This window comes from Macrotis lagotis, chromosome 1 (genome assembly GCF_037893015.1).
Source record: "Macrotis lagotis isolate mMagLag1 chromosome 1, bilby.v1.9.chrom.fasta, whole genome shotgun sequence".
Taxonomy (NCBI): domain Eukaryota; kingdom Metazoa; phylum Chordata; class Mammalia; order Peramelemorphia; family Peramelidae; genus Macrotis; species Macrotis lagotis.
The window spans coordinates 153234473-153258859 of NC_133658.1; the positions used below are offsets into that span (position 1 = coordinate 153234473).

The window sequence follows — 24387 nt, forward strand, 5'->3', positions numbered from 1 at the left end:
GAACCCTAAACACTAGGGGAAATCAGGAAAAGTCTGTTGTAGGAAGAAGCATCTGAGCTGAACATAAGAAGCAGTTGAGGATTCCAAAAAGGGGAGGAGAGGAGCAATAGCATCTTGGGTAAAAGGGACACAGCCCGTGCAAAGATAAAGAGATAAGAAATCAAATTCTATGGAAAACAGCAAACTTATCAACTTAGAACTGAAAGAGGATGAAGAGAAATAATGTAGAATCAAAGTAAAATTAAATTCTGAAGTCAGACTCTAAAGGGTCCTAATTTTAAAATGATTGATATAGCTGGTAAAAATATTAAATATATATATATATATATATATATATATATATAAACTTCCAACTACATATTATATATATATATATATATATATATAAACTATATATATATATATATATATATATATATATATATATATATATATATATATATATACACATATACACACACACAATCACAGCCTAAAAATGTTTCTAATTCTAAAAATGTAGTACTAAAGCATCTGAAATAGAGATCTCAGAGAAGAGGAATTTTCTCTACCTTACCTTCTATCTGTCTTAAGGGTTGGCAACCTGGCAGAAATGGTTTGCCAAGTCTTCATTTATTTACTCCCTCAGACTTCATGGTAGAGGGTAAAGGAATCTTCAAATCATCCCCTCAGAATCTACTGAAATATAAGAACAAATCTACTGAAAAGGATACAATGGAGGGAGACACACATTGAAGGAATACCTCCTTGAATCTTTCTCCTAGAGTAGCAAGAATTTACTCAGCTGCCTCATTTGTAAAATAAAGGCTGAGGACATAATAATACAAGTATTTCTTTCAATTCTAAATCTGTGATTCTATGGAAAGATGGTTAAGAGAAAGATTACAACCCTTTCCAAGTTCAGTGCCCTTCTCTATTATGATCCTGAGAACGTTTTCATGTTTTCAGGGTAGATGGCCCCAAAATATTAACTTTCAACAATCTTTAACCAAACCTTTAAAATGTAGATATGGGGTGGGGGTTGGAGTGGAGGAGAAAGTAGGATAGGTCCATGCTTCAAGTTTTTATCAGTTAATACCTTAATTGACAGTTTACCTTGACATGAGTTTATACCTTGATCTGAGAGCAACAATGGGATTTCATAGGTTTGTTTGGACTAGGGTTCCAAGTCATCTTGTGCTAACATAATTGCCATAGGTTGCCAAGCCTTATTCAATCTGCTGAAAATGGTAAGAGCTTAACAAAGTGGAGAAAAGAGATAATTCACAGAATCAAAGAATTCTGATGTTAGGGGCTTCCTAAGATCTTCCAATCTATCAATTTACCTTCTGGCCAGATTGCCCCTTAAACAATACCAGACAACTGAGTTTCTCAAGATTTCAAAAGTCTTTCCTACCATTTCCCTTGGTTATACTTTTCCATATTTCAACAATACTCAAGGGGAAGTAGAATTTCATTGTTTAGTCACATTGTATACCCCAAAGTCATCTACCCATTTACTGTTATTATTTCTCTTCCTTTATGAAGAATTCTTTTGGCCTCCTTGTCTCTTTCTACTTCCTTTTTTGTCCTTCTCAATAAGAGGCCTTGAGAGGCAAGATAGTCTGTACACAAGAGCCATCAACTTTCAAAATAGAGACCTATCCTGTCTTTCTTTTCTTCCACTATCTTTTCCAGGTATTCAATGGCAATGAGAGAAACTAAACTCCACCATGTCTTTCACTAATCAAGGTTGTACCTACTCCTTCCCAAACAACCTGGGATGGGGGCACTGAAGCACAGAAAAGCATTGCTCACAAAGGCATGCAAAATAGAAAAGTACAATAGAGAGAAACTCAGTAAAATGACAAATCAAACAGGCAACCATTGACTTCATTCCCTATTTTCCATTTCTTTTCCCATTGAGATTTCAACATCATATTTTTTGTTGTTGTTGAGGAAAAAGTTTGCGTTTTATGAAATTGTACAAATGACATTGTTCTTTTATGGCTATTGAAGGGAAATAAACAAAAAATACATATTTCTGCTGAAATAGCCATTATTGTGCTGGATTGATATCAGATTGGTGCATATATGCTTATCAGGGACCTACTGTTATAAAAAAATCAGCTACTTAACTCCAGTTACTGTAAATATATTCAAATTTTACTGTAATCAAAAAAAAATCTTGCACTGTAATGGTTTAAAAGAATCTCATCAGAAAGGATTTTATCTGCCTGATTATATCTGAAATTTTTGCATTTTCATACACAGCTATGACTACAGTAGCATTTCCTTGATTTGCATTTAGCTTTCTTATTTCTGTGTTGGATTCTTATGATCATGTTGGTTCAGCATATTAGTAAGAAGGAATGAGGCCAGGCTAGCCCAGTTGGCCATAAAGGGTTGTCTCCTCACTTGTGTTACTAATGGAGACTAGAACAAGTGCAAGTAATTTTTTTTTTATTAATTCCCAGAGATTTCTCAGATCCTCAAGCCTGCTTCAGGCTGTGCTTCTGTCTCTGTCTCTGCCAAGGGCTCCATCAACTAAGCTTTTCTCCTGTATTACCCAGTAACTTGAGTAGGAGAATGTTCCAAAAAAATAAACTCCCCTGAGATGAATTATTATCAAGAATATATTTCTTTCATGTTGGAAATGTGTGGGGAATCAACTAGCATGACTTTGTGATTCTCTCTGCTTTACAAAAAACCAATACATCCTAGGTGCTGTCTTGGTTCTTTAGCTAAGAAAATTCTAGATGCAGACCTAAATATGAACTCTTTCTCCTTCTGTACTTCTGTATTATGATGAACAGTTTTCCACATGTGATTCAATTGTTGAAGTGTTTTCCATTGCTTCTCATATTTGACTTTATTTTTTACTGAACAGCAACAACAACAACAAAAAAAAAACCACAAAGGAACAAATAATCTTTCCCTTTCTCTTTCTCTTTCTGATGTGTAATGTTGTGTTGTCCAGATTCTGTATAAAAATATGTATATGATGTATCTGATATTTGATAGCCACTGGCTGTAACTTTAACCAATATAATTAACAAAAATGCATAATGTTGGTGTTTGAATTTTTTAAAAAACAACCTAGTTAAGATGTTTGTGTAATCCTGCATGGTTAAAATGTACTTAGTGCATTGAGAAATGTTGTGGAGGTACTCAGTGAAAAGGATGGTTTACTTTTTTGATTCTAATGGTGATGGTTTGTTGACCAGAATATTCCCTATAATGTTTGTCTTAGTTTATTTAGCATATTTCTATTGATATATATATATATATTTTTTTATTCCTCAAGATCCAGCATAGTGTATCTATCTATCTCTATTGTATTTACTGTTCCTTAAAACCTGTTGTGGAAGCTCGGTTCACCCAGCAAAAAAATGTCTCACATGACAGTTTCAATTGAGTTGTGTCCATTTAATTTGCTGTAAAGTCCAGATCTGAAGCATTTCTTGGCCCTGGTGACAGGAGCTATCACCTCCCTGGTGATGTATCCCTCCTTTTCCAAGGTTGTACTTTTCTCTTAGCAGTACTGAGTTTTTCCCTTATTCATGGGACATTTATAAAACCATGATGTACATAGAAGGGAAAAGGGTCAGGAATCTACACTAAATACATATATATATATACATATATATAAATATATATTTATACATTATATATTAATACACATAATGTCTTCTTTATATAGAATTTCAGTGTGCATTAGAAGAAAAGGCAGTGGAAACCTCAGTGGGCTAGGAATGAGAAGACCTGGATTCCACTTCTAGTTGAATCATTGATTTGAATGGATTTTAGAAAAAAAAGTTTCCCCTACTCGTGCCTCAGTTTCTCCATCTGTAAAATGGAGGAAAGAGGTTGGGGATTATCAGATTGAATCCTTCCCCCCAGGTCTTCGAAATACTTTTAAAGAGTCAGAGACAAAAGTAGTTCTGTAAATACCTAAGGTATTATCATTGTACGTTCCATGGCAAATAAGAAACAATTGCTATAACCCAAGTTGGAGACATCTGGGCCTTCTCAGGGGAATAGCTCATAAGGATGAGCTATTTATTCTAGTTCAGGATCATTCTAGATTTCAAAGTCTCATCCTAGCTCCACCTGGCCCCTGCTTTGCTTAGGATGTGGGATAGGGTGAGGAAAGAGAAGGAGGGGGAAGGAGACATGGTAGGCAATAACATTATTGAATTGATTGGATATGTTGGCATTTAAATCAGAATCAGTAAGCTTGAGTCTCTCCTAGCCATGTGGAGAAGAGATGCTCCCTTCTTGTATAACTCCCTTCTTCTCTCTAACTCTAATAGCCTCTATCTTTGGGGGCAGTCACCATGGACAGCCATAAGCAGTATTTTTAGTATATTTATACATTTTCAGATGTCTGCTTATGGCTTGCACAAAGAAACTGGCTTTTTTGTAGATAGGCATGCCTATATGTCTATGGGCTATTAACACCTGCCTAAATTTGGAAAAACATCCAGGACCATTCAAAACCATCTGGTTTATTGGCTCTGACTTTATATAAACTGGGCATACAAATATATGCCTGATTAGGAACTAGTTTGGCTTCATGACTCTCCCTTTCTAACACATCAGATCTTCAAATACTAAGAATCTCAAAAACATCTTTTAAAAGAGTTCATTGCTTCATTCATCATACTTGTTATGAATCCATATAACTTTGCATTTGTATTTGCTAAGAAATTTGCAATGATATTTCATCTGATTTGGAATAATAGCTTTTTGTATATTTCCATTTAGACAGGACTGTCTGACCAGATCATACATTCCTTTTAGGAAAGGGGCTAGTTCCCAAGAATGAAGTGAGACAGATATATTGCTTGGGAAGGGTAAGGTGGGTCCTGACCTGGAGAGAATCCCTGTTATGGGGCTATATGCTAATTTCACTTCCCTTCTTCCACATTCTGTGCAGGACCTCAGACATTGCCAAAATGTAGTATCATGACAAGTGTAATGTAGAGAGGGAAACAAGCTTTTGTTGAGATACTTATTCATATAAAAGTATCTTAGAAACTTAGGAATATCAGTTAGTACTAGGGAACCTTTCTGACAGTTGCATAATTCATCAAATCCAAAGTTAAAAGAAAATTTCAACAGTTAGGTCAAATGTATTCCCCCAAACTCATCCTGAATAAGTGTCTTTTATTAGAGCATCTTTAGTGAGGGTGACTCTTCATTTTCTTTTGATCTATTCCAATTCATCCAGGTGCCTTAGTTATACATACAATTCTTTATGGTGTCTCAAATAAATCCTTCTTCAATAATGGAGGTTCATTTAGGCTTATTCTGGCATTCAAGGAACTGGAATCCAGACAGTAACCACGATCCAAAGCAGATCATTATTCATCATGCAGTGATGATGTATCCCTAGAAATTTCAAAATTTTCATAAATTATGAAGTAGAAGAACCTATGTAGTTCCCACCTTGTTTTATAATTTAGTAAAGTGAAGCCCAGAAAAAAAAATTTTAATTGATTCATCTCCCTGTTGGAAATAGAAGGAAATGCCTAACTTCATATTTTCCCTGTAAGGAGCCCAGAGGTCCCCAACCTAAGTTTATTTGCTTTTAGAAGAAGTCTTCTTGTCAACAAAGATAGACCAATTTATAAGGATATTAAAACAAACCATTATTATCCAGACTTGTTCTTTTTTTCTGATTAAAAGAAAAATTAATTGCTGCTCCTGATACTAAAAATCCCATCGAATGGTCTCAGATCTGGACAGTGAAACTAATCTGATGAATCTTCTTTATTTATCAGAACATTTTTTTTTGTTTCTCAGAGTCCATCTGAAGTAAATTTCACTAACTCACTAGGTCTCTTTTGCTACCAAAAAGGAAAACTATTATACTCCTGATTAGCTTGATATTTTTTTTGGAGACAAAACAATTGTTTATTATAAATTATTCCTCATAGCCTTTCCTAGAATGCTGCTCCAATACTGCAGCTTCCTTCTGCAGCAGATGGAAGCCACTATGACTAATATTAAAACAGACCCAGGCAAGCAACAACTGAGGAGGATTCTAATGATCATGATCAATGATTTCTTGGAAAGAATGGTTAATATTCTTGTACCTCACCATTTTCCTCAAGAAGATCCAAATAACTAGACTACTTTTTCCTATTGACCATCAAATTTTTTATTTTTTCCCTGAGACACTATAGATAATCTTCTATTGAAACCAAGTCCCCTTTTGCAGGATGTGGTTTGAAATGGGAAATACCCAGAATGTGCCACATAGTTCTATATAAAAAGGCCAGGTTCCTTGTTCAGTAACAGAAAAAACACTGTGAGGAGTAGAAATGGAACCCTAACCTCTTCTACAGCTGTTTCTTGAACTATTTGACAAAAAAAAAAGAGATAGAGAGAGAAATAAAAACCTGGTTTTACTTCACCTAAATCCAATCCAGAAATTAATTCAAGATTGTGTTTACAAAGATTAAACAGTCTTCCTCGCTTGCTTTCTGATTTAGGATTCTAAAAAGTTATAGGATCTACAATCAAAAAAGCCCTCTTTTTAGAGATCAGGAAAATAAGGCTCCAAAAGGATAAATATCTTTCTTGACCATGGTCAAGAAACTGTCAATATCGAAACTTGTATTAGAGCCCAGGTCGTCTGATTTCCAGTCTGACACATTTTCCATTGAACCATCTTAGTTATGTCAAACCACTATATTCCATGTCCTCTATAATTTGACTCCTAGTAGTAAAAGAAGTAAATTTGTGTAAAGGTGGTGGTGATGAAGAACACCGACTCTGTTTATCTTGCTGTCAGTGTTCTATTTGGTCTCAGATACAAGCAAGATGCCCTTGAGAATTTCAGAAAGGACTAAACAGAAGGAGTTATCTCTTCCCTATGCACTACGGAGCAATTTGAAAAGTAGCCTTCTTAAACCATATACTACCTAATTACAGTACTTGACTGCTTTTTTTTTTACTTTAGGAAGGACAAATATTTTGCCTAGGTTCTTACTTCCCCCTGGGAGAATGCATTAACCTACTTCTCTCTGGTACTTCATAAGTCAGATTCCTCCTTTCCCAGACCCTCACTTCCCAGTAGCCCCTGAAGTTAAGTACTTGTGGCTACCCAAAATTTTAAAGTATCATAGGAAGGAAGAAAAAGGGATTTCAACGATATTCTAATCTTCCACACCAATCCGTGCATAACTACAGCTAATTCATCCTACAGAGTAATTGTCCTTTCTTTTTCAAGTTCTCAAGAACTTGGAGTTATCTATACCAACATCTCCCAAGTCTCAGAGAGGAAGTTCTTCCAAATACCTATTCTCTTCCTTTCGATTGTTATTTAAACCCATTTATTAATTTTTTTCTAGTGAAATTAGAAATCACTTTTTCTAATATCCTTCCTTGAAAGGTTTTTTTTTCTCTTTTCACCAGGAAGATAATAGAAACATCACCTCTAGCTATACAGTATTTTCTTTCTTTAAGAATCCACTTATCAATCATTGAAGGCTTTGTCTAAAGGAGTCTTAAATTTCCCTTGACTGAACATTCCAGAAGTTTCCCTTAGACTTTTTTCAGCTGTCCTTTGACCTTCATAAAAAAGAGTGAAGTGTGGAGAGCAAATATCCATAGACAACATTCCTGACTGCTTCTGGGGAATTTGTTGATGCTTTAATTTACTTATCTGTAAAGTGGATATAGTAAAAATGATGAACTAACTTTACAGGACTGAGGAGCCAAAAAAAGGAGCTGTGCTGGGAAAGGCCCAAGTCAGGAATCAGGAAACCAACGTTCCATGTTTCTACCAACTAAACTGGTAGGTATATCTGTGTCCTCGAGTAAGCCATTTCCTCTTGATAAATCTCATTTTCCTCATCTAGAAAAAATTCAGTTTGGATACATTATCTAAGAGTTCTCTCTGGCTCTAAGTTCTATGATCCTTAAAAACCAAACAAGCAAGAATATCAAAACAAAACAAAACAAAAATATGGTCTTAGGATCAGGATGGTTTATTCAACTGTAGTTTGCCTGACATTTACCAATTAGAAGAGATTTCTTTCCATTGAAAAACTTTCCAAAAATTGACCTGTCATACTATCCTAATTTATACATTCTGCTCCTATATGTTACAAAGTAAGGGAAAAGAAACATCTTCGATATGAAAATATGAAGACTAAGAGTTAAGTGGAAATTCTAACTACATTCATGAAATCATAGATATGTAGAGTTGGAAGAGACCTCAGAGGTCATCTAACACAACACTCTGCTTAGCATGTGCATCCCCCAAATAATCTTCTCATCCAGGCACCACCTCTGATTGAAGGCCTCCAGTGACAGGAGACCTTCTTCCTGAGGCAGCCCATTCCATGGTTGGGTAGGTTATATAGGTTGGTATAAAAGTTCCTGATCCTTCCAGATCAGCAAATTACTTTTCCACTCAAGTTGAGAGGGAAACTGAGTCCATAGCAGAGATATTTATCAAATCAAATAGTTATCTTTTTCTGTGATCACTTTATCATTAGAGGAAACTTAGGTTTAGCTTCCTCTTGGCTACATCTCTTGGCTTTGAACAGTCTCGTTTCTCCTGACCTTGGAGTAGTCAGGGTCCTTGAACTGTAAGAAGGATGAGTCTATGGGACATGACCAGGGTTTGCGCCACATATATCTTTGTGGTATCCTTAACATTAGGCAAGGTACTCTAGAGTGAGATTATTCTTACATGTTTATTTGCAATTCCTTGGTCCATTTTATGGCTCAGTAGATCTTATAGACAAAAACCTAAAGTAGCACAGGTGAGCTAAGAAGGCCCAATGAACCAGTAGGGACAGCTTCCTTTATAAGAGAATTACCTTTTCAGGAATCACCTATGTTTTTCTTCTTCGTATTCCTGGTTATGTCAAAAACCATATCCCTTAGATCTACTCAAACCAAAACAAGATGTCTTCTGCCACAGAGAGGACAAGACCAAAGTAGCCTAAGAGGCTAGACACTCTCCTAGATGGATCTCCTTTTCTACAGCTTACTACATCTATAATTTGTACAATTGGACCTATCTTTTGTATAAATACCTTCACTTTCCCTCATTTACTACTCCATAACTATTTCCATGAACAACTCTAGGGCATTATGTCTGGCTACCACTGAATTCTAAAATCCATTAGTATTCTATAGAAAGTATATTCTCTACTTCAATTAGAAAGTGTATTCTATGCTTCAATCTGGAAAATGTTAGAGAGATCTCTATTTGAGCCTTTGGAATCTGTTTGGTCATACTGTCTCTGTATACATGAGTTAGTTTAAATAGTTCTGCCCTTTAACTGAAACCACAGACATGGACAGCACATTGTAGCTAGTCTTGACTACTGAAAGCATCAGAGGTTGAATTGTCTGAACTATGACCTTCCCAGCACTTTCTCAGAAGTCTACCCAAAAACACAAGATTTCTCCCATCTCCTACCATAAATCAAATGAACTTTCCTCATCTAAGAGCTAGGAGAATATTCTATACCCCTTCTCTCCCAATTTCTACCCAAAATGAATGGAATCTATGCTTCTTTCACCTCTCCTTAGAATCATCATCTATGGTCTCAGAGATCTCATCAGGACATTAGATTTCACAGAGATTGTGTAACATCTCTTCTTACCTGGTTGGTCTAGAGAAATCTGTATTGGTTCTCCTTTGGGCCCTTTGTGTTCTCAATCAAATGGTGCAGTAGTTGCCAGCACAAAAAGGGAAGAAGCAAGCCCTATCTTCCAAAAGACAAGGTGCTTAGGGCTATTGTGTTGTCTATTCCATATCTGCCATGTGAAGGGGTGTTCTGATGGTGAGCCACTTAACCAGATTCTGCATAAACCTTGGTGCTTCCACTTGATATAAACTAAGTACACAGTAGTTGTTACCTTAAGATCAGAGGGCATAAGAGAGAAGATTAAGACTGAATGCAAAACTCAGTCCATTCTTCCAAGTCAGAGTCAAACTTTTCCTTGTAGTTTTAAGGGGCAAGTTCTCTGCAAACATGTATTGTACCAGAGCTTCAGGAACTAAAGCATAGTATGCCTGGGGAAAAAGTTATTGGGAAGAAAGAAACACCTCCTTCCTGGCTTGTTTACCCTCAAATTGGCTACATCTAGCTGTTATTCCTGGGTTGCTAAAGTCCTAACTGCCTTAAGAACCATTATATATGCAGTCAGAACCAAAAGGGAGAACTCCTCCCACTAAACCTGTCCACGGTATGGTATGCTTCTCTACACTGCTAAGACTGTAAAGTACCTATGTGCCCCCCACAAAAAAAATCTTGTTTAAATTGAATGACTTCAACATAGTCCATGAACCCCAGACTGTCACATTTATTCACTAGTGAAAACAACATCTCTCCTATGATCTTGGCTTGGCTTTGCTTCAGATCAGGATTCCTCTCTGTTCCTCCACCTCAAGTACCAATGTCCTTTCCAATTCTATTTTTACTTTAATGCTGTTCCTGTGAAACACTGGTCATCAGCTTTAGCATATTTTTTTGTACTTTCCACCAAACTCTTTAAAATGAAAGGCAGTTGCTGTCTTCCTTTGGACAATAATGAATGTATCTACTGTAAGTGCAGACCATATAGAACAGTGGCTGAGTTAAAGAAAAGAGGGTTTTTGTAAAGCCTGTTTATTTTTTTAAATCAGTTTTGAGCATTCCTCTTTTACCGCCCTTCACATGGTTTTGGGGAACCCAAATTGTATCAAGGTCTCATGCCAAAACAAGCCAAAAGTTGTTTTCTTTAACTTTTTCCTCCATGCAACATGTTTTAAATGATTGTTTCAGTGTCATTTTAAATGTTTTCTTGTGACATGTACTGACGATAAAAGTCATCTTGACAAAAAAGATTTATACATGAATCAGAAAGTATTTATTTCAATTTTGTACCTTTCCATTTTAATACATTATAATGTATTGACTCAACTGAGATAATATAAACAGTTCATTTTAATAATATGTGTGTGTGTCTTTTTATTTCTCCAATGGGGAGGAGGGATCATGTGCCATAAAGCACTATAGGAATAGAAAAGTATTAGCATGTATTAAGTGCTAGGAGGGTGGGATTTCATAGTGCTATGTAAAGGCTTTTTAGAGATGACAAAACACCAAGAAAAGAAGAAACGTGATTGAGGATAAAGAGAATGGGGGCCTCCAGTTCACTTTTTTTCCCTAGCACCAAACTCACTATCACACTGGCAGCAGCAAAGAGGTACCCTATAAACTATAACTATACAACACCCTTACCTGATAAAATGAAAACAACATTTCAAGGGTCATAGGCTAGAAGTTGAAAGTACAACAAAGGGAAGTTAAGATACAGTTGTGCTGAGTTACGGAAAAGAGCCAGATGTGAAGCCAAAACCACATGTGAACTCAAAATAAAATGTTCTTGGACTGGGGTGGGTGGGGAGGAGTGGGGGGAGAAGTGAACTGATCAATGGTTATAAGCACATTGGGGTTTTTTTAAAGGGGCTATTGGCTATTTGTAAGATTATCCATCCCAAGTAAAATCAAAGAATCTTAAAATCTTAGGAGTATTCCAGAGAAAAGTTGAAACTGCCTGCCTTATATAGGTATTTTCTACTTAAAGTAGACACTTACTCTCTGCTTAAATACTTTGAATAACAGGGAAATCACTACTTTAAAAGACAACCTATTCCAACTGAAAGGTCTTCCTTACATTGAGCTGAACTATTACGCTCTCCTAAAAATACCATCCACTGATCCTAGTTCTACCCTTTGCAATAGTATCATTTTTCCATATGATGACACTTCAAATATGTGAAGACAATCATCATACCCCTCTAAGTCTTTGTTGCTTTAATGCCAAGAATTCTTGGCATGCTTAGAACATAATGGACCTGTGATTTCATTGGTCTAGGGAATGAATGCACTTATGAGGAAATTCCCTCTGCCAATTCAGGTTATCCCTCTCTGGAATTTATCATATGAAAGATTTGCCTGAAGCACTGAGAGAATAAATGACTTGGTTAAAGTCACACAGCCGATTTGTATCAGAGACAGGATTTGAATCTTGGTAGCACTCTAACCACCATTCTACCTCTCAAAAGAACAGAATATATGATAGAAACTAAAGACCCATTAAAATCTAATATAAAAGTCTTATAATATATAACCAGCAACTACAGTTATGATCACTTTTATAAGCTTCTACTGGAACACACCTCACTTGTATGTTTAGAGATTGTGAATTTAGAGTTATAACTGATCTGAGACACTGTCTAGTCCCTACCCTTTAATTTTCAGATGGGAAACTGAGACTTAAAGAGGTCAACTAACTTGCCCAAAGATATAAAGCTAGTAAGTATCTAAAATGATTTGATCCCACTAAGTGGCACAGTGGATAGAGCCCTGGACTGAGAATCAGGAAGACTCATCTTCCTGAGTTCAAATCCAGCCTCAATCACTAACTCTGTGACTCTGAGAAGGAAATGGCAAACCACTTCAGTATCTTTGCCAAGAAGAGCCCAAATAGGGTAATAAAGAATTGGACACAACTGAAAAGACTGAACAACAACTTTCTGATTTCAAGTCTGGCAATCAATATACTATAGCACTCTTATACCACATTCTAACCTCTTTATTGGGAGATGAGGCAGAAGAAAATAAGGAAGAGAAGATGTTAAAAAAGGATGGTGGGATTCCAGGGACATCTGAATGGGGAGGGATGCTGGATGAAGGGAACCATATGATATTTTAGTAGCTTTGGTCCCTCAACTATATATTTCCTTATTCCATCATTAGGATTCCTGAATCTCCTCTGTGTAGGTTTCAAGGAGAATGAAAGAATATTATAACATTTCCTTGGAAAATTATAGTGTCACATATTTCATCATCAACATAACATTACTATATACTCCTTATTCTTATACTCATGTCATCACTCAGGTATTTATTTGTTACATTGTCTACATTTGGGTCACTGTAGCTTAACCTCATCAATGACTAAATTTAAATAGGTTTTGATAGAATATTATCAATCAGTCATAATAATATAACTGGCCCTACTCTGTTTCACTTAGTCAAAAGTACCTCCCTACATATCCACCAATTCTCTGAATTCTGTCCTTACTTGAGATACTTTCAAAAGTTCATTGTCCAGACAGTTAGGTGGCACAGTGGATAGAGCACTAGCATTGAAGTCAGGAGGACCTGAGTTCAAATTTGGCCTCATTCATTTAAAAATTACCTGTGTGACCTTGGGCAAGTCACTGTACTAAGGTCTTCTAGGTTCTGTTGAAGATACTTAAGAAGTACCATTGTCTCTCTGAGGCTTCCATACACATAGAGAAGTTATTTAACCAAAGGATTGAAAAGAAATGTTCCTATTTAGGATTCATCTTCCTTTGAGATTTCTAGTATGGGACATAAGTACCTTGGTTTGGGGCTTCATTTCCCAAACATTTTGGTGTGTGTCCAAGCCTTTTATTAGGATATATAGACCAAAAGATTAATTTAATGGTTATTTAAGGTTTCAGTGAAAATGGTTGATTTTGCCAACTGCAAATAAACTACTCTCTTGGCCCTTTGCAAAACAGGGACTATTTGGATATTATATATGTCTATAGAGAAAACAGGAAGAAAGAAGCAGATGGTTTCCTCTACTTCATACTTGCTTTACCAAATGATTGAAAAACTAAAAAACTGTCTTCATCAGGTATAACTTTTTTAAAAAAAGAAGATTCTAGAAAGGGTTTGTTATGTCTCTCCCCAAAGCATTAACTTTACTGAAAATTATCATATATCTTTAAGGATCCATAGAACATTTATTAAGGAACTATTTTGTGCTAAGCACTGCACTAAGCACTGGGGATACCCCCTCCAAAAGGCAAAATACAGTTCTTCCTCTCAAAGAGCTTACAGTCTAATGGGGGAGACAACATGAAAACAACTATATACAAATATGATATGTGCAGGATGGATGAAAGATTATCAATAGAGGGAAGGCACTAGCATTAAGAAAAATCAGGAAAACTTCTTCTAAGATGTGATTGTAGTTGAGATTTGAAGGAAATCAAGAAAGCCAAAAGATGAAGATAGGGGAGAGAGTATTCCAGGCATTAGGGACAGCCTGTGAAAATGCCTGAGTCTGGAGGTGAAGTGTCTTGTTTGGGAAACAACAAAGAGGCCAGTGTCAGATAATAGAGTGTATGTAAGCAATAGGAAGGGAGTGCTGCAATTGCATACAAAGCAATTACAAGTTCTTCTGAGAACCTTAGATTGCCCCTTGGGATGGCTAATTCTGTTTTGTAAAGTATTAATAATAAATGACATTCATATAGCAATTTAAGGATTATAAAGTTATTTAGATGTATTATGCCATTTTATACAGTAATCATATAAAGTGTTATTATCCCCATGTTACAGTTAAAAATCTGGTAGCTCAGAGAAGTTCATCAGCCATGTGGCAGGCCCTGGGTCAGGTACTAGGAATACAAAGAAGAAAATTAGACAGTCTTTGACCTCAAGGAACTTACATTTTATCCATCACATCCAAAGTCATAGAGCTAGGAAGTGATGACCATGAAGGAGACCCTGCCATATTCCTGATTCATGGGCCTCTATTCTTTCCACTCCATTCCACTATCATAATATTGGCTAGTATTTATATAAAGCTTTAAAAGATTACAAAGCACAATCCTGTGGGGTTGTTGCTATTTTTTTATCCTGTTTTTGAAGATGAGAAGAAATTGAGTTTTAAAGAGATCATATGACTTGTCCAAGGTCATATGGTCAGTAAGTTTCTGAGCCAGTATCTGAACTCAAATCTCCTTGACTCTGGATCCAATACTCCATCCACCACATGCCTGGGTGCCTCTGGAGTTGGAAGGGGCAGGAGTTAGAACAGCTTAGAGAAAACATTGGTTGACTCTGGCATACAATATGCCAGGGCTTTGATGAAGACCTTTCCACCACTTTATCATTCTACTTCCTCTCTATTATATCAATAAACCTATTATTCAGTATATAGCTGGGCAGAAGGCTAGAGAAGAGAAAGGGTGGCAACTAAAGACCAGAAAGGGTTATGAGTGAGTTATGTTTGTGGTAAGATGATGGAAGTGTGTAGGGGAAGGGTAGGGGCAGGGATGATAGGACAATAGTGAATTGAAGAAATTTTCTACAGTAGTATTTGCTCTTAAACACAAACACATACACACACAGAGACACATAGACAGATACATAGAAATATACACAGACATACAGACAAGCACAGAGACACAGACACACAGACAGACACACACAGACACATACAATCACAGGCACACACACAGGCATAGTTACACATACACACACACATACACCACTATCCTCTTTAGAAAACCCACCTTCACAGGATCCTCAGTCCTAGCCCTGGACCATTCGAGTCAGTGACAAAGATGCCAGGTGTCCCAGACTCTTTAAATCATAGAATCAAATGGAGCTGAGTTTCTATCATTATTTCAGATTTTCTCTTATTCCTGTCCCTCCTTTTACCTCATTTATCTCTCTTCTTTTTCCCTTTCCTTATTTCCCTCCCTCTTTCTATTTTTTGTCACTTTGTCCTTCAATAATTGTTCATTTCCATATCCCTGGATTATGAATTCAATGAATACAGTGAAATACAGTTACTGACCAGGGCAGCATCCCTATGTCTGTGGAAATAACCAGAATATAAAGACTACAACCAGAGTTTGGCCAAATAACAGTGCCTGACACAAGGTAAAGGCTTCATAAATGTTCTTCCATCTTTTCTTCCATCTTTTTCTCCCTTCCTCCCTCTTCCCTTCCTTTTATCCCTCTGTTCTTCCATCCTCCCCCCTTCCCTTTTCTTCCCCCACTTCCTTCTTCCCTACTTCCTCTCTCCCTTTCTCCTTTGTTTCTTCCCTTTTTCTTTCCTTCCCTTTCTTTTCCTTTCTTCCCTCTTCTCTCCTTCCTTCCTTCTCTTCCTTTCTCCCTTCTGCCTTCCCCAACTTTCTCTATTCCTTCTTTCCTCCCTCCCTCCTTCCTTTCCCCCTTCTTTCCTTCCTCCTTTTCTTCCTTCCCTTCCTTCTTCCCTTCCTTTCTTGCTTCCTTCTTTCTTCCCTCCCTCCTTCCCTTTTCTTTCTTATCTTCCTTCCTAACCTACCTTCCTTCCTTCCTTCCTTCCTTCCTTCCTTCCTTCCTTCCTTCCTTCCTTCCTTCCTTCTTCTTGAGTAACTCTAGTTTCCCTCCTTGGTCTAAGTTTTCTCACCTGTAAAATGATAGGCTTAGACCAGTTATCCCTTCAAGCTCTGAAATTCTATGAGTCTAGGATTCCCATCCCCCTTGCCAAGACCACAAATACTGACAATGAATGCTTATATACCTGAATGATGATGCTATCAGGGCTGTGACATATCCATGTCCGTGGTGCTAGAGTTTCATCTAGTTTCAGTACATTTGCATTTTTTTAAATCCCTAAGAAGATTTACCTCCACATACCCTTTGATGCACAGACATTCATTGACAAAACCTGATGGTAAAGAGACAGAGGAGACACATGGAGAGCAGGAAAAGAAAACTACATGCAGACATGGCAGCCTCAGTGTCTATCTTAGATTCCTCTAACCTCATTCCTTATGCCTATTGAAAAGGAAGTATTGATTTAGTATAAATCCATATATCCAGGCAGAACTGCACCCAAGGCCATGCAGTCTTTATATGATTCTTAAAGGCCACAAAGGAAGTTTTCAGAAATTTCTGTACCACATTTCAGAATTCCATCATCTAAGTATGATGCCAATGTCTGCTCTGAAGCAATCGCAATCAGTCCGTTTCCTACAGAAGAAATCAAGAAGATATCTCAAGTGTGTATGTGGAGGAGAAAAGAGAAATTGGGGAAAGGAATATGGACATGAATACTAAAAAAAATGTTCTATTGATATGGAAAATTCTCTGACCTTCACCCTTTCTTATCCTTTTCATGAAATACCATTTTTTTAAAAAAAAAAGCATACACTTAGAGAAAAAGAAAACTTAAAAGAAATTTCCTATTGTTAATTTTCTCAGAATAGAATGGGTTCCATCTGGATACAGGCAAAGAATTCTAGGAAGGAATAGTCTAGCATCATAAAATGACTGTCTTTTTTCAAGCAAGTTATTTTCCTCACCACTGCTGAGTTAGCTCTATGTAAGCCAAAATTTCTATTTATTTATGTGATTATTCCATTTAGCACTGGGTATTTAAGTTTGCTGATAGTGATGGGCAAATGAAGATGGGCTAATGGAAAAATCTGAAAGCTTCAATAGATTGGGCTTCTCTAGATGATTTTTCTACTGGCACATATCATGAAACTTGGAACAATTGTAGAAAGGGGCATAATACATCTAATAACTATTTTCAATAATTGCAAACATCAGGCTTATAACTATGTAGACAAAGTATTTTTTCCTGTTGTTATACAAATTAGGATGAAATTAGATAACCTAAGCCCTGCTCTACTTCTTGAAGTAGGGTTTGTTAGAGTTATAACTTGATCAAATTTGTCAACTGCGGTAAAGGATAGGTAAACATCAAAGGATGATAGGAGTAAAATGTTTTAGGCAAATGTAGAAGAGAGGAAACCCACAAAATTACACAACTGAGAAAATTAAAATAGAAAACTCTTCTCTATAAATCCATGTTCATGGCCTTGTACATGGATGATTCCTTCCCAGATTTTAAGGCTATTTAATATTATTGCCATAGAATGCTTACATTATTACTTCATAGAAAATGCTTTCATATATAAAGCACAACATAATTGTGAAAGATGATCATTCATTATTTTTATTATAAGGTATTATATCCTCCAGTACTACACTATCATTCTTTAATCTTTGTCTTATCCTTCTCCACATTTAGAAATGAAGATCACATCAGTGCTTTCTCACCTAGCTTTTCTTTCTTCCCCTTATCCTTGTTTTTAGATAGCTGGAGAGAATATTTGAAATTATGCCAAAGGAATTACTTGTTGAAAGGTAAAAGCTACACATACCCTCTTGTTACTAGGGCTCAGCAGTGATCGGGACATTGTGATGCTGATGGGAAACCGAAAGATTAAGGATCCATGATACAGGACATAGGTAAGTGGGGGTCTAAAGCACATTTTTGTTTATGCCTGGGGGTGCTGGTTGGTTATTGACTTGGAATATAGGGGGCTGCTGTGATAAGTACTGTATAGGACAAGCTAAATAATCATACTGATGTTTTGATTGACAGATTTGATATGAACACTTATCTAGAAGATAATATCTCCTGGAAACATGTTCTCCTCCTTCCCTCCAGCCTCCCCATCACAATGAGCACAGTGACCATTTTTGCCTTTCTTTGTATCCCCTACTTAGCACAGTAGGCATACAGTAAAACTTGATAAATGCTAGTTGATAGAATTATTAATCCTACTAAAAGTCAAAAAATGCCATGATTAATCAATGGATGCAGAAAAAGCTTTTGATAAGTATAACATTTATTGATGTTAAAGCCCTATAAAACATAGGCATACTAAACTATTCTGAATATGATAAAAATAGATATATAAATACAAAAGTTAGCATTATTTGCCATAGGGTAAAAATAGAAGCTTTCCCAAAAGTTGTAGGAATAAAGCAAGGATACGTCCTTGCTCTATTGTTATTTGACATGATTGTAGAACTTTTTTTGGTGATGGAATGATCATTTTCTTAGAAAATCCTATAGAATTAGCTAGAAACTAATCGTAATAGTTAAAAACATCATTAAAGTGGCAAGATATAACCCTAACAAACCCTAAAACATCTAATCCTACAAAAATCAATATTTCTTTTCTTTGCTTTGTTTTTGCAAAGCAGTGGGGTTAAGTGACTTGCTCAAGGTCACACAGTTAGGTAATTATTAAGTGTCTGAGGCCAAATTTGAACTCAGGTCCTTCTGACTCCAGGGCCAGTGCTCTAGCTACTGTGTCACCTGGCCACCCTTAAAAATTAATATTTCTATATAGTAATATGAAAATCCTGGAGAAAATAAAAGAAAAATCCCTCAAAATAACTACAAAATGCATAACATATCTGGAAGTCAGTCAATCCAGATTTATATATAAATAAAATTACAAAATAATCTTCAAGAAATTAAAAAAACTTAAATAATTGGAAAGATATTCAGTATTCATAACTAGACCAATCATATGACACAAGATAGGAATAATAAATATTGGAGTAGTTTCATATATGTATATATAATGATGGAAATAATAATAGCACTCATAGTGCTTTAGGATTTGCAAAGTACTTTATAAATATTATCTCATTTTGTCTTCATAACAACCATAGCATGTAGGTGCTACTATTATCCTCATTTTACAGATGAAGAAACTGAGGGCAAGCCTTGAACTTGTGACTCTAGGTGGCAAAGCTCTATTCACTATGCCACCTTGTTACTTGCACTCTGATAAATTGCTGGCAGAATTGTGAATTGGTCCAACAATTTGGAAAGTAATTTGAAATTATGCTAAGAAAAATGCCTAGATTTTAAGGTTAAAAACCAGAAAGACCAAGTGTTCACAGCAACATTTTCTGTACTAGCAAAAAAGAGGAAAAACAAAAAAGGCTAGACAAATTATATATGTATATAATGGAATATCATTATACTTTAAAGAAATTATAGGGGCGGCTAAGTGGCATAGTGGATAAAGCACCGGCCTTGGAGTCAGGAGTACCTGGGTTCAAATCTGGTCTCAGACACTTAATAATTACCTAGCTGTGTGGCCTTGGGCAAGCCACTTAACCCCATTTGCCTTGCAAAAACCTAAAAACAATAAAATAAAAAAAATTATGAATATGGGAATACAGAGAAGGAATAGAAGATATCTTAAAATGATGTAAAATGAACCAGAATAGAACCAGAAATACCGTGTGTGTGTGTGTGTGTGTGTGTGTGTGTGTGTGTGTGTGTGTGTAATAATATTAATAGAAAGAATCAAAAAACCCTTAGTTTGGTCCTGAAAAAGAAAGGAGAAAAAGCACCTTTTTGGAGAGAAATAGGGATTTTAGATATGATACACTGAATATACTGACAGATGATCAATTTCATTCAGTTTAGATGATTTACTTTTTTTTCCTCTCTTTATTTTTAATTACAACAGATGACTCTGGGTAGGAGAATGTAAGAGATATACAATATTTGAAAATGAAAATAGTCTAGAAATAAAAAATGTCCAACAAAAAAGAAAAAGAAAAAAACCAAAACAAAACAAAACAAAAAGGAAATGGTAAGAAGAACTTTTCTCCTAAGATTCTTTTCTTACTTTGGATAAAAAGGATAAACTGGAGTGTATATTTCACCTCCCCCAACCCTTGGACAGGCACCTCTATCTCCTTCCTGGCAAATGCTCGGAGTCCTAAGTGGAAGTTTACTACCTAACCTAATTAGAATAGATGGTGACTATTTCTTCCTTGGTACCTTGTCAAGCATTGAGCAAGGAAGAAAAGATCAATGTGGTTGATATAATAAGATGGAAGACTCCTACTTTTTTATACAGCCCTATTTAGAAAGACATTTGATACAATTAAAATAATGAATGAAAAAGTTACATTATTAGGCATTATGTAAAGAAATAAAGTAAAATATTATTATAAAGCTAGTGAATGTATTGACTTGGTGCTCCTAATCCCAAGTTCCTCTTATTGCTCAGCTTCTCCTGGAATCTCCATTTTTAAGGAAAATACCCAAGTCAGTCATGTTCATTTCCTCTGGATTTCACTCCTGATTCTTCAGACTTCTTTCTCTATCAAGTCCCCATCTCCTCTACAAGTAATCTCATCTCCTTTCACCATTCTTTTATGTATTATCTTTTTCAATTAAAATATAAGTTCCTTGAGGGTGCAAAAGTCTTTCTTTTTTGTTTCTATTTTGATCCTTGGCACATTGTATGCTTTTAAATGCTTATGGATTTGACTTTTTAAAAGGAAATATATAACAATCTCAATGACTAAGCAGAGTAAAAATATTTTTTAAAAAGGTATAATTAAACAAATACCTTTCTTAGTACTCTTCCAATATTATCAGTCTTTGTTAGTCTGCAGAGTTTTCCCCTTAGGTTTGAATAGAATTCACACTGAATTCTTCATTTGTCCAACTGTATCAGGGACCAGTCCTACCTTTAAACCCCTAGTTAGTTTTGCTAAATTCCAAAATCCTTTATAGGCTTTTGTGGGTTAAAGATACCAATTTTTCAGATCTTTAAAAGTAGGTTATAAACTTAAAGTATTTAATATTTGGTTCTTTGTAGCTTCCAAAGCTTTGGAGAATTAGTTTATTTTTAAGAAAGATATTTATACCTTCATTTGCTAAAAGAAGTTACTACAATGGCAAGTTTTATTACTTCTTAGTGTAGGGCTTTATGCTAAATGTTCCATCTAATTAGAATTAGGGTTTTAAGAGTAAGCTACTGGAAGAAAATCTAGCAAAAATTAAGAAATCTAGATTTATGCACAAGGAAATCTGTAGCCAGAACACAATTATTTGTTGTTCAGTCATTTTTCAATTGTGTCAGATTCTTTGTGACCCCCATTTGGAGTTTTCTTGACAAAGATACTGAAATGGCTTGCCATTTTATTTTCTAGCTCTTTTTACAGATGAGGAAACTAAGGCAAATGAGGTTAAGTGACTTGCCCAGGGTCACACAGCTAGCAAGTGTCTAAGACCAGATTGAAATCAGTAAGATGAGTCTTCTTGATTCTAAGCCTATCCACTGAACCAAAATAGTTGCCTGACACAAAAGAAAGTTTAATATATATGTATTGCCTTACCTCTGGGAATGTAGAATTAGAACTCAGGAGAGAGATGAGTGCTAGATCTGTACATTTAGGAGTTATCTGCATAGAAATAATAATAAAACCTATGAGAGTTGATGGGATCACTAAGAGGAAAAAAGATTCATTAATTTTCAGGATCTAAGAGGAAAAGAAAATTAAAATTTTCCTGACTCCAGGCCTTGAGCTCTATCCTTTATGCCATTTAGCTGGCTGAATGCTGCTGTTTATTAGAGACTGAAGACAGAAGATTTAAGAAAACTAAAAAAAAGCAAAGGAATTCACATGCTTTCTGAGAATTTAAAACTGCTCAGGAGTTTATTATGGTAAAAAATATTAAAAATATACAGATTAATGACACCTAGAAAAGCAGTAACCACCTTAAGAATAGACTAGGTAAAGTGAGTGAAAGTGAGAGAGGAGAGAGAGAGAGAGAGAGAGAGAGAGAGAGAGAGAGAGAGAGAGAGAGAGAGAAATGGAGAAATGGATGGGCAGGCAACCATGAGGCTTAGCTTATTCTGGCCTGGGAAGGCCCATGGTGCTCCAAATGGCCTAAGAAAGAGCATTAGGAAAAACCCCTGTTAAATACTCTTCTGTGATAGGTTGGGCATGGGGCAATGCTTGGGAAATGGTCTTATACCTTGGGCCAGGTATCTTCTAAGGGCAAGCTACATACTGGTCCTTCCTGTCCTAAGGTGCTCTACCCCTAAGTTCAACATGTCATTTCCTGTCACACCAGCATCTATGGCTAAGGTCAGGTGAAGGCGAAAATGGGGGACAAGCTATAAAACAACAGGGTCAAGGGGCAACAGGATAAATCAACAATCAAGGTCAGTTTACATCTCAGGGGCAAAGAGCCTTCCACAATTAACAAGATTTTAACAGCATTAAAGCTATATTCATAATTCTCTACATCATTTCCCTGCATCAAGAACACTTCTACAATACCCTGTTAAATATGCTGGACATTGGCCAGAAGAGAGTAATCATGATAGTGTAAGACATTGAGATCATGTCATATGGGAATCACTTAGAGGAAAAGAAACTGTTTAATCTTGAAGAAGATTTAAGGAAAGACATGAAAGGTGTCTTCAAGTGTTTGAAGGGCTGTAAGGTGAAAACAAAAATGTAAGATAGATTATCTCTTTAAAGTCTTTCTATAAGGAATAGTAAATAATGAAAAGGGCAGAAAATGTGGTTGTGAGCAAGTTGAAATTTAGATGAATTATCCAAGTTGTAACATATTGCCACCATTATGAACATTTTGAAACCAGTATGAGTAGAAAGAGAACTTTGTTTTTGTATAAATTGCTAAAATATGTGAATGAAGAAACAGCTTTCAGATGGATAGTTTTCATTCGGAAATGGTCTATGGTATAGATTTGAGGACTTTATCTCTTTTTTTAACAAGGTATTTTATAAGGGAATAGCTAGGTGACTCAGTGAATAGAGCACTGGCCTGGGAGTCAGGAGGACCTAAGTTCAAGTGTAGCCTCATACCTTAATAATTGCCTAGCTGTGTGGGCTTGGGCAAATCACTCAACCCCATTGCCTTAAATAAATAAAATTTATTTTAAAAAAACCTAGGTATGCTTATGTAGGAATAATGTAATGATATAATTAGGGAAAATATTTTATTTATTAAAAGTTAGAAACAGTGTAATTATTATAAAGAAACAGTTTCAAGGGCACAAAAAAAGAGACTGATTACCTGTTGTTAATTTTAGAATTGAGACAAGATGGGTAGATCCCCTAATTTGCATAAGCATGTTTTATGAATAAACAAAGGAAACTAGGAAAAGGAAAAAATATCTAAACACTTAGAAAGAGGTATGATTTCAAAAGAACTGTCCATTTGAAAGGAGAAATTTGGAGACTTGTGACTTTTTTAAAATAAAAAGTGGGGCCAGTGTAAGTTAGAGGCTCTGATTTAAGCCATTGAGGAAACTGAGCATCACACCATATGTCTGCAGAGAGGAAGAGGAACATGAGATTTAAAAAATATAGCAGAGGAACCAAAAAACTGCTTTATAATAGCCATGGCAGGTATTAAAAAGTTGAGGTTTTCTGATTGGTCAGAGAGAATTGGTATCATTGGCCAAGAGTTGTAGTGATAATTTGACCCTTCAGTTCCATTTAACAACTGAAGAAAAGAATGGGACCTAAATGGCTCAACAACCAGATTTAAGGGCTTGTTGCTCTCTGCTGTGTCCCCTGGTTGGAGAAGGAAAAACAGAGGGCCTATGCAGTTGTATCCTGGTGAGCAAACAGAAAAACACTACTGTATTGGGGGAGCTCCAGGCTGAAAGAACAGTGCAGCATCCAAATAGAATAACTGTCTATGCAGATCTGTAGAGACCAAAGATAGCTAGTTTGATGAACATTGAAGCTCTTTAGCTGAAAGAGATCTACTACTCACACTGAGTTAACACTTTCTAAAAAGGTCTTTTCCAGGTGATGGTTAAAAGTTTGTAAAGAATTTATTTGAATAGAGGAGAGGGGAATTTTCCCAGCTAAAGAATTGTGAGGACAGAGTTTTATATATATAAGGAATATGATGTAATTTGCTGGGTCTGAAAAATTTTTGACTGAAAGGGGATCTGTG

At 36.0% G+C, this 24387-nt stretch overlaps 1 long non-coding RNA gene across 5 annotated transcripts in view; it reads right to left on the reverse strand.

Moving 5' to 3' along the window:
• Nucleotides 1-24387, reverse strand: part of LOC141504269 (uncharacterized) — a 210631-nt gene that overhangs the window by 166213 nt on the left and 20031 nt on the right. For 2 of the 5 annotated variants that reach the window (XR_012473262.1, XR_012473259.1), the window contains exons 4-5: nucleotides 21780-21845; nucleotides 5235-5376 (exon numbers count right to left, since the gene is read on the reverse strand). This is a non-coding gene — a long non-coding RNA (uncharacterized LOC141504269). Of the gene's footprint in view, nucleotides 1-556; nucleotides 5377-21779; nucleotides 21846-24387 lie in introns of all 5 variants that reach the window. The other 3 variants (XR_012473260.1, XR_012473258.1, XR_012473261.1) reach the window with 2 other exon arrangements.